Raw genomic sequence first — 12506 nt, 5'->3', positions numbered from 1 at the left:
GGAATAATCTCAGTCTTTTGGTATCGGTTGAGACCTGATTTGTGACCCAGTATGTGGTCTTTTCTGGAGAAAGTTCCATGTGCGCTTGAGAAGAATGAGTATTCTGTTGTTTTAGGGTGGAATGTTCTGTATATATCTATGAGGTCCATCTGGTCCAGTGTGTCATTCTAAGCTCTTGTTTCTTTATTCATTTTCTGCTTAGATGATCTGTCTATTGCTGAGAGTGGAGTATTGAGGTCTCCTACAGTTAACGTATTATTATCAATATGACTCTTTATTTTGGTTAACAGTTGGGTTATGTAGATGACTCTTTATTTTGGTTAAATAGTTGGCTTATATAGATGGCTGCTCCCATGTTGGGGGCATAGATATTTACAATTGTTAGATCTTCTCGTTGGATAGACCCTATAAGAATGATATAGTGTCCTCTGTGTCTCTAACTACAGTCTTTAGTTTAAAATCTAATTTGTCTGATGTAAGAATTGCTACCCCAGCTTTCTTTTGTGGTTCGTTGTCATGGAAGATGGATCTCCATCCCTTTACTTTCAGTCTGGATGTATCTTTAGGTTCAAAATGAATCTCTTGTAGACAGCATATGGATGGGTCCTGTCTTTTTATCCAGTCTGCAACCCTGTGCCATTTTATGGGAGCGTTTAGGCCATTCACGTTGAGAGTGATTATTGAAAGATATGAATTAATTGTCATCATGTTGCCTGTGAAGACATTGTTTTTATAGATTGTCCCTGTAAATTTCTGTTGTATGTCACTCGTGGGGTCTTTCTCCTTTTATAGAACCCCCCTTAATATTTCTTGCAGGACCGGCTTAGTGGTCACATATTCTTTCAGTTTCTGCCGGTCTTGGAAACTCTGCCTCTCTCCATCCATTCTAAATGACAGCCTTGCCGGAAAAAGTATTCTTGGCTGCATGTTCTTCTCCTTTAATACCCTGATTATGTCTTGCCAGCCCTTTCTGGCTTACCAGGTCCCTGTGGATAGGTTTGACGTTATTCTAATGTTCCTCCCTCTGTACATAAGGAATCCCTTCCCCCTAACTGCACTTAAGATGGTTTCCTTGGTTCTAAGATTTGCAAGTTTTACTATTACATGCTGGGGTGTTGGCCTGTTTTCCTTGATCATGGGAGGGGTCCTCTCTGCCTCTAGGACGTGAATGTTTGTTTCATTCCCCAGATTAGGGAAGTTCTCAGCTACGATTTGCTCAAATATATCTTCTAGTCCTCTCTCTCTCTCCACTCCCTCCGGGATTCCAATAATTCTGACATTGGAACGTTTCATGGTGTCACTTATTTCTCTGATTCTGTTTTCATGGATTCTGAGTTGTTTTTCCCTGGCCTCCTCTTTTCCCTTTTTATCTATTAATTGGTCTTCTAGGTCACTAATTTGTTCTTTGCCTCGCTTACCCTAGCTATTAGATTATCATAGATTAGTTTGGATCTCGTTGATAGCATTTTTTTTTTAAGATTTTATTTATTTATTTGAGCCAGAGAGAATGAGAGAGAGAGAGAGAGCACATGAGATGGGGGAGGGTCAGAGGGAGAAGCAGGCTCCCCGCCGAGCAGGGAGCCCGATGTGGGACTCGATCCCGGGACTCCAGGATCATGACCTGAGCCAAAGGCAGTCGCTTAACCAACTGAGCCACCCAGGCGCCCTCGTTGATAGCATTTTTAAGTTCTGCCAATCCAGCTTTCATTTCTGCCCTTAGAGACTCTATGTTGCCATTAATTGATTTCTCCATTCTAGCTATTGTCTTCACAATCGTTAGCCTGAATTCCATCTGCGACATCTTGGTTATATCTGAATCCATTTGTAAATCTGTGGCTTAAGTCATAGTCTCTGAGTCTTTCCTATTTTGGGGGTTCCTCCTCCCAGTCATTGTGTTGAGGGGTGGTTGAGGGAATGTATAGAGTCCAAATTATTGACCACAACCCACACAAGATGCACCTGTTTTCTAGGGACCTTAGGGTTGGTTGCTGGCCTCTTGTTTTCCCAGCCTGACTTCTGGGGGAGGGGCCTGCCGTGCTGTTAGTCAGGCAACCCTGTTTGGACAGAGTTGCCCTGCCCCCTGTGGCAGGGGATGGGCTCAGTGAAAACCAGTTTTTTGGGGCTTTTGTTCTCTGGTGGCTTTCCACATCTCTTCCGAGAGTCAGAGCAGAAGAGACCATTTCCAACCCTCTGCCTCAGAACAGAGAGATCGGAATCTGTTCTTCAGTGAGCACTCCAGGCCACACTATCTCCGTTTTTGTCTGTGCTGCTATAAACTTCAGCGTCCTGGGTTGTGTGCCCCTCAGCAGTGCTCCCAGTCCTCGCCTCCAGCTCGGGGCACATCTCTGCCCTTTGTGCTTCTAAAACCACCAGCCACCCCCAGTTTGCACATGTGGCCCTGCCACTCTGGTTTCCATCTGGGGGTGCCCTAAAATCCTTTCCCCGCCACTACTGGTCTGCGAGTCTGTGCCCCGTCCCCAGTGTGGAAGGCTATAGCTCACCGGCGGTGTAGGATCCCGATGGCCAGGCTCCCTCCCCCTTCCATTTATCCTCCAATATATGCCCGCAGGATCATGGCTCCCCACTTTGTACCTCGAAACCAACCACCTGTGATACTGTGTTTGTAGAGATCCAGATCTATCTTCTTACAGCTCAGGCTGATTTCGTGGGTGTTCAGAGTGATCTGGTAGATATCCAGCTCAATTCCGGGGACCGGTTGGAATAGTGTCCCCTACTCCTCCGCCATCTTTTCCCCCCTACTCAGAGTTTTTAAATAATACATAGAATATGTAGTTAATAACAAAAGACAAACATTAATTTGTCAATATTCCTTTTCAAAATTTTGTTGCCTCTATTCTCTAAGCGGGCTAATTTAGGAAATTGGGAAAAATACCAATATTTTTTAGTTTATGTATATCAAACTCAATAATTATCTTGGTCATTTCTTAGTGTAAAACTTAAACATCATGACCTTATCATAGGTGACCATAATCAATCTCAAATTAAATACTTTATAATGGATGGGGCCATAGACCTTGGAAGAAGATGAGAATAATCTAAAGGACTTTACATTATTCACATTATAGGCTTAGACTAATAGGTAAAAAGGGAACCTAAAAGTCTTCTAGTTTGACTCTATTTTTTTCAGAAAAATATTCCAGCCATTGGTGACAAAAACAACAACAATAAAAACCAACTAAGTCCACACATCAGAACTAGCAGATGTAAATAAATGAATGAAGCCCTACATTCAAGATAGGAGATAGTCATACTCACATACTTCAGTTCATTCTCTAGTCATTATCTTGTTATAGGTTAACTATTTATTGTGTTTCCTTTTATTGGTGAGCTTGTGTTTCTACTAGTATCCTACCATCCTACCACATTATCCCTACAAAGAGAACAAAATGAAAGCCTACTAAGAGAAGATGAGTGATTACAATGTATGGAAATTTCTTTGCAGATGGAAGAAATTATGTAAAGCCTGCCCTTCAGTGCCAGTGGGCTATGGGAAGGAAATGTGATACAGGTTAAGAAAGCAGCCACAAGGCATGTTTGTCTAGATTTCACTTCCTTGGGCTCAGTCTTAAAAGGAATGTATGTGTAGATACATGAAAATGTTTTCAACATTACTAATCATTAGGGAAATGCAAATCAAAACCAGCAGTGAGATATCACTTCACACCTGTTAGAATGGCTAATAGCACAAAGATAAGAAAGAAAAAGTGTAGGTGAGAATGTAGAGAAAAGAGAACCCTTGTGTACTATTTGTGGGAATATAAATTGGTGCAGGCATTGTGGAAAACAGCAGGAGGTTTCTCAAAAAATTAAAAATAGGACTACCATATGATCCAGTAATTCTACTTCTGTGTATTTACCCAACGAAAATGAAAACATTAACTCAAAAAAGATAATATGAATATTCATGCTCAAAGCATTTTTTGGCAAGAGCCAAGTAATGTGAACACCTAAGAGTATCCTTTGGTAGATGAATGGGTAAAGAAAATGTGAGATACATACACACCCACACTCACAGACATACACACACACACTGAAATACTATTCAGTCATAAAATGTGAGGTAGAATTTTGAAGGCAAATCAAGTTCCTCATACACCCAATATTAAAATACCTAAATGTATAAAGGAAATACTAACAGATCTGAAAGGAAGAATAGACAGCAATACAATAATAGTAAGGGGCTTTTCCATGCCTCATTTTCAACAATAGATTATCCAGACAGAAAATCAGTATGGAAACGTTGAACATAAACTAGTCATTAGACCTGATGGACCTAACAGATATATATAGTACATTCCATCCAACAACAGCAGAATACAAATTCTTCTCACATGCACATGGAATGTTCTCCAGGATAGAGCAGAAATTAGGCCAAAAAACAAGTCTTAAGAAGATTGAAATCTTATCAAACATCTTTTATGAGCACAATGGTATAAAACTAGAAATCAATTTCAGTAAGAAAACTGGAAAATTCACAAATACATACAGATTAAACAACATTCTCCTGAATAGCTAGTGGGTCAAAGAAGAAAACAAAAGAAAAGTCAAGAAAATATCTTGAGATAAGTGAAAATGAAAACACAACATATCAAAACTTGTGAGAAACAATAAAAGCAGTTGTAAGAGGGAAGGTTATAGTGATAAATACATATACTAAGAAAAAAGAAGGAATTCAAATAAACAATTTTATACTATACCTAAAACAATCAGAAAAAAGAACAGACTAAGCCCCAAGTTAGTAAAAGGAAGAAAATAACAAAGATTAGAGCAGAAATAAGTGAAATAGAGACTAGAAAGACAATAGAAAAGATCAGTGAAACTAAGAGCTGGCTTTTTGAAAAGATAAAATTCACAAACCTTTAGATAGACTAAGAAAAAAAGAGAATACTTAAATAAAATCAGAAATGAAAGAGGAGGGGCGCTGGATCATTGGGTAGCTCTATTTTCAACTTTTTGAGGAACCTCCATACTGTTTTCCAGAGTGGCTGCACCAGCTTGCATTCCCACCAACACTGTAGGAGGGTTCCCCTTTCTCCACATCCCCACTAACATCTGTCATTTCCTGACTTGTTAATTTTAGCCATTCTGACTGGTGTGAGGTGGTATCTCATTGAGGTTTTGATTTGGATTTCCCTGATGCCGAGCGATGTTGAACACTTTTTCATGTGTCTGTTGGCCATTTGGATGTCTTCTTTGGAAAACTGTCTGTTCATGTCTTCTGCCCATTTCTTGATTGGATTCTTTGTTCTTTGGGTGTTGAGTTTGATGAGTTCTTTATAGATTTTGGATACTAGCCCTTTATCTGATATGTCATTTGCAAATATCTTCTCCCATTCTGTCAGTTGTCTTTTGGTTTTGTTGACTGTTTCCTTTGCTTTGCAAAAGCTTTTTATCTTGATGAAGTCCCAATAGTTCATTTTTGCCCTTGCTTCCCTTGCCTTTGGCGATGTTTCTAGGAAGAAGTTGCTTCGGCTGAGGTCGAAGAGGTTGCTGCCTGTGTTCTCCTTTAGGATTTTGATGGACTCCTGTCTCACATTTAGGTCTTTCATCCATTTTGAGTCTATTTTTGTGTTTGGTGTAAGGAAATGGTCCAGTTTCATTCTTTTGCATGTGGCTGTCCAATTTACCCAAACACCATTTGTTGAAGAGACTTTTTTCCATTGGACATTCTTTCCTGCTTTGTCGAAGATTAGTTGACTATAGAGTTGAGGGTCCATTTCTGGGCTCTGTATTCTGTTCCATTGATCTATGTATCTCTTTTTGTGCTAGTACCATACTGTCTTGATCATGACAGCTTTGTAATAGATCTTGAAGTCTGGAATTGTGATGCCACCAGCTTTGCTTTTCTTTTTCAACATTCCTCTGGCTATTCGGGGTCTTTTCTGGTTCCATACAAATTTTAGGATTATTTGTTCCATTCCTTTGAAAAAAGTGGATGGTATTTTGATAGGGATTGCATTAAATGTGTAGATTTCTCTAGGTACCATAGACATGTTCACAATATTTGTTCTTCCAATCTATGAGCATGGAACGTTTTTCCATTTCTTTGTGTCTTCCTCAGTTTCTTTCATGAGTATTTTATAGTTTTCTGAGTACAGATCCTTTGCCTCTTTGGTTAGATTTATTCCTAGGTATCTTATGGTTTTGGGTGCAGTTGTAAATGGGATCGACTCCTTAATTTCTCTTTCTTCTGTCTTGTTGGTGTATAGGAATGCCACTGATTTCTGTGCATCGATTTTATATCTTGCCACTTTACTGAATTCCTGTATGAGTTCTAGCAGTTTTGGGGTGGAATTGCTTTCTTAATTTCATTTCCTGGAAGATATCATATTGTTAAAATGTCCACACTACCCAAACAATCCACAGATTCAGTGCAATCCCTATCAAAATTCTAATGGCATTTTTCACAGAAATAGAAAAAAAAATCTTAAAATTCATATAGAACCACACAAAACCCTGAATATGAAAGCAAACTTGAGAAACAAGAGCAAAGTGTAACATTTCCTGATTTCAAACTATATTACAAAGCTATAGTAATCAAAACAGTATGGTACGGACATAAAAACAGACAAAGAATAGAATAGAGAGTCCAGAAATAAACTCACACATATATTGTTAATTTTTGACAAAGGCACCAAGAATATACAATGGAGAAAGGATAATCCATTCAATAAATGGTGAAACATAGATAACCATATACAAAAGAATGACAGTGGACCCTTGTGTTACATCACACAAAAATTAACTCAAAATGGATTAAAGACTTGAATGTAAGACAAACCATAAAACTCCTACAAAAACATAGGGGGCAAGCCCCTGGGCATTTGTCTTGGCAGTGATTTTTTGAATTTGACACCAATAACAAAGGCAACCAAAGCAAGAATAGAGACAACATCCAACTAAAAACTTCTGCACAGCAAAGGAAACCATCAATAGAATGAAAAGGCAACCTATGGAATGTGAGAAAATATTTGTAAACCACCTATCCAATAAGGGGTTAGTATTCAAAAGACACAAGGAACTCATATAACTCAATAGAAAAACAAAAACAAAAAAAGCAAACAAATACCCTAATTTAAAAAATGGAGAGAGAACCTGAATAGACTTTTTTTTCCCCACCATCAGTTGGAACGTAAACTGGTACAGTGACTATCAAAACAGTTTTGAAGTTCCTCAGATATTAAAAATAAAACTACTCTATGATCCAGTGATCTATTTCTGGATGTATCAAAGGAAATGAAATCAGAATCTTGAGGCGATATCAGTACTCGTGTTCATTGCAGCATTATTCACAATAGCCAAGATAGGGAAGCAATTGAAGTGTTCATCAATGGATCAATGGATAAAGAAAATATTATATATATATATGCCTCTTCTGTATTCACGTGAATATACTTCATTATATAATGTTACACAACCCAGTTAGAAAAGAACATTAGCAGGGCGCATGGGTGGCTCAGTTAGTTAAATGGCCGACTCTTGATTTCAGCTCAGGTCATGATGTCAGGATTGCGAGAGGGAGCCCCACATCAGGCTCCATGCTGGGTGTGGAGCCTGTATAAGATTCTCTCTTTCTCCCTCTCCCCACTCTGCACCCTCCCCCCCCCAGGTTTGCTCGCTCGCACACATGTGCACTCTCTGTCTCAAAAATTAAAAAAAGAACATTAGAATATTGAACTTAATATAATCACATTACATAGAGTCTCTTATCCCTCTCCCTTATTTCAGTCTTAATAATTACACACGATTACATTACCTACCATGATAAACTGAAACTGAGAAAGGAAAAATCTGGTGAAAAATACACATATTTTTTAAATGAAGAGACTTATGTATTTTTTATATGTATGTTATATATTATTTATCCTTAATAAAAGAAGAAAATCTGCCATTTCAACAACATGGATGAACCTGGAGGGCATTATGCTAAGTGAAATAAGTCAGAAAGGGAAAGACAATTATAGAATTACAGCATGATATCATTTATATGTGGAATTAAAAAAAAAATCAAACTCATAGAAACCAGAGTAGATTGGTGGTTACAACGGGCTGGGAGAGTGGGGTGGGCTGGTTAATGATGATAAACTCTTGGTTAAAAGATTAATAAAGTTTGAAGATCTAATGTATAACATGGTGACTGTCGTTGATAATACTGTTTCATGTAATTGAAATTTGCTAAGAGACTAGAACTCAAGCCTTCTCACCAAAAAAAAAAAAAAAAAAAAGTAAATATGTGAAGTGATGGATTTGTTAATTCAATTGTGGGAATCTTTTCAGTATGTACATATATCAGGTCCTTATGTCATATACTTTAAACATATTATAATTTTATTTATCAATCATACTGCAATAAAACTGGAAAAAATACATTTCTCATGAAAATTATGGTAGGAAAGACACCTCAAGGAGAAGATCTAGTTTGAAGAAAGAGTAGATGAATTTCAAGAAGAATATTTTAAAACTTCTCTTGGATTTGGCCATGAAAGAAGCCAGTTACAATCCTAAGTAATTTTAAATACAAAAATTAAGTCTTTATATTCTAACCCAAAGAAACATTCTGTTGAACTCTTTACAGACAGCATTTTTGAAGACAGTAAAGACATTATTGAAATAGGAATGTGATTTTTCATATAGTTCATCCTTTAAAGGATCCAGTCACTCATGATGTATAATACAGTTTTCAAAACATTCTTAAATTAAACTTTCATCTTTGTGTTTTCTTTCTGTATGACTGATAAATTGAATTTGACATTCCTCAAATCAGTTACAATTTCATATAAGTTTAGTTTTCTTGGTCAAAAGACATTATAACATATTTACTTTCATGATTAATTTTCTGGTTAAATGATGAAAACTTAAAAAGTACAAACTATTCGGTCCAATAGTAAGGCTAGCATTTTTAATGAGACCATGCTATTTGCAATTGTCAGTTATACCTTGAGTAGTCTACAAATGTTTCAGCCTTCAGTTTTTTTTTATGTCTGCACCGGTCTGATTTTCTAACCAATAAACTCCGGAGAGTCTCGTTTATTAATATTTGTGGTGGCTACCTGTTTGCCAAGCCCAGTGACCCAGTGACCAATTCTCAATCATCTTGCTTGATGCTTCTATAGCAGTTGATCAGCTATCTTTCTTTAAATACTTTTTTTTTTTAAATTTGGATTTTAGGTCACCACAGTTTTGTAACTTTCTTCTTATCTCAATGACTGCTCTGCATGTCTTCTTTGCAGGAATCCTCCTTCCTTTTGCAGTCATTTAAATGTTGTAGTGCTTCAGGGCTTAGAACTTGGACATCCTTTTGTCTTTTTATACTCACTTTCCCTGGGACATGTAGCTTTAAAAGCATCAAAGACTTCTCAATTTTAAACTCCTGCTGGGACTTATATATTCACCTATCTACCTACTTGTCATTCCTATTTAGATCTAGAGAACATCTTAGTCTTAATATGGCTTTAGGCTAACATGATATTTGGACTCATACCTGTTTTTTTCCAAATATTTTCAATTTTAGAAAATGACACTGCACTGAAATATACTCCAAATATATTTTTATCACTTTCACTGCTGCTACCCCAACCAACCTGCCAACCATCTCTTGCCTTGATTATTCAGTTGTCTCCTAATTTGCCTCACTTTTGCCATTTTGTTTCTTCCCATAGTCTGTTCTTTCCTACAATGTAGTTAGTGTGACTGTTTTAATATAAAAGTTTTGTTTCTACATGCCTTAAATTCGAGTTCTGTCAGTGAACCATTCTTCTCTGTATGATCCAGTCTCCACTCAAACTCCATCCCTCATTTTTTTTCCCCTTTTGCCCACTATATTTCAACCACTTAGCCTCTTTTCTGTTCCTCACACATGCAAAGTATGTTTCCAACTCTCCTTGAAAATCTCTTTCGCTAGAAAAATACAAGCCTCACCGCCTTACCTCAGGCATGTCTCTGCTCAAATAGCGACTTCTTCACTTATCCACCTGGTCCAGAATAGTCACTCCTATTTAAGCATACTACTTATCACTACTTGACATTATCTTATTTATGTATTTGTTTTTGTTTTTTTAATCCTCTGCTTTCCTAAAATATAAAGTGCAAGAAGGAAAAAGACTGTATCTCATACTCTTAGAAGAATAATGACTGAATGACTGATTGATTGAATGAATGCATAATGCTTATCTCTCTTAAATATTTTCTCTAACTAAGTTCCTTTACACAACTCATCTTTTGAAGCCAAGTCTTAATGAGTCTAATCTTATACTTGAGAGTCAGGCAACTTAAAAGAAAGATGGGCACAACCATTTCTAGTACCTTTGGTTTTTATGTGACTTGTATTAATAGTACTGCTACTGCTATACAAACAACAACCTGGCTACTGTGTGTTTAAAATGACTATTAAAATATTGTACACTTTAGCAAGAAATGTTGCTAGAAAATGTATTGCCCCAAGATAGGATGGTCATTTTGTAGGAAAAACTTTAATGAGGTAAGGTGGGCTGATAGAACTTGGAGGTTTTTAAGATTTTTTTTTTAAATTGTATTATTTTTCCAGAGCACTGAGGAGTACTTTCTAAATGTCAACTAAAAAGTGGTAAATCCAAGTGCCTGAAGAAAACAGTTTCCGTATCCAGCTAGCTTTCAGGAACTTTTATGCCTTTGGCATAAATGAGCTGCTATAGAATATGCTCATCATGATATTAGTATGGGAGCCTTCAATATTACCTGGGAAGAATTACTGAAAATTAAATATCTAGTGGATGTTAAGTCTCTCATAAAAAGAATTTACTGGAGAAATACAATGATATTTGGTTAGCAGTGTCTGTGAAATTGACATTAGAGAGATTAACAAGAGGGTTTCTAGACATTACCAACAAGAATGAGGAATAAGGCAAATTAAATGAAATCTCTTGTGTTTTAAAGTTCTAGGAAGCAGAAACAAACAAGGATTTCTTGTGTAATTGTACTTAAATATCCAATAATAATCAAGTTTTTTTACTGTAATTTCCTAAGAAGAAGATCTGCAGATTTCATCCATTCTGTAAAAGTTAGCACTATTGATTCTTTATAAATGACACTATTTGAAACTCTGGATTTCACATTTGTTTCGTTTGCTACCAGACCATAGGGTCACAGCTCTTATCATGTAAAATCCCTGAAAAAGTTATTGTGCAACTTGTCCCTTGACTTCATATAATAAAATTCAAAACAAAGATGAGCATATTTCAAAGCTTATATGTGCACGTGAGGCCATGTGTAACCACCCACTCATCTTTTTTTCTAACCAGTTACAAGCTTATTGTAGTCATAAAGATTTTAAGCTTTAAGTAAATTAGCTCACGAAGATAGTTTTGACATGCCAGAAACCATACTGGGGCCACAGCGATTTTTCTGAGTAAATCTGAATATTTTTCTTTTTTTTTTTTTTTTCACATGTGTTTTATTTTTCCTAGATGAGTCAAAATAAAGTCTATCCTTTAATTAAATATATTATGGGGGTAAAGTAGGCATAATTCTCAGATGCTCATTTAAGAAAGACTGAATTTCTAAAATATACGACTATCTTGTAGAACTACAGAGTTTGCACAGAGCTAATAATGGAAACACCTAACCACCTTCTGCTAAGTTATATAAAATACAGATATCCTACCATTTAGGTGTTACCAAGGACCTTAGGGGGTTATTCTAGGCTGAAACCATAGAGTGCTATACAAGAGTATGTGTCTTTTAGAACATCTGTTGCCTTTTATCATTAGTAGCTCATAAACTATATGCCTGTATTTAATTTTAAATGTTTCCAGGTTTTTAAAAATAAAATATTTATTCTAAATGTAATATGCAATTATAAATGTATTCAGATGTAAGACATTTTCATTTTCATTTAATGAATTCATTTCTGAGCAAGCTGATGTGCCTTTTATTTGTGGAAGCTCATCAAGGGGCTGTTTCTTTCCTTGTGTAATGCAGTTTACTTTGCACAACCAGGCAGCATTCCCTGGCTGATTACACTAACTTCTTTTTCCTAGCTACACTTGGAAGTCTTTGATATTATAGAACCACACTGACTGGTGCCAAAGGGGAAACTTTTGTGAATTTCTGATATAAAATGTTCTGCTTTGTATGAAAGGGATTGCCTAGAAGTGGATTTTAAATCCCTTTTAGACATTTTCTACTGGGTGTTAATTCTACATTCATCATTTTGTCCATGACTGTTATACGTGACGTACTTCAATGGGAGCTGTTATGGGAGATTTTTAATACCTGCACCCTCATAGATTGACACACTTTTCTGATTTTTAGGATCTGTATTTTAATTGCTCGCTAGTGTTTTTTTTTTTTATATTTATTTATTTTTATTCTTATGTTAATCCCCATACATTACATCATTAGTTTTAGATGAAGTGTTCCATGATTCATTGTTTGTGCATAACACCCAGTGCTCCATGCAGAATGTGCCCTCCTCAATACCCACCACCAGGCTAACCCATCCTCCCACC

This window comes from Mirounga leonina, unplaced genomic scaffold, assembly GCF_011800145.1.
Source record: "Mirounga leonina isolate KUSES-001 unplaced genomic scaffold, KU_Mleo_1.0 Mir_82, whole genome shotgun sequence".
Taxonomy (NCBI): Eukaryota; Metazoa; Chordata; class Mammalia; order Carnivora; family Phocidae; genus Mirounga; species Mirounga leonina.
Note: the sequence above shows the minus strand (reverse complement) of the source record.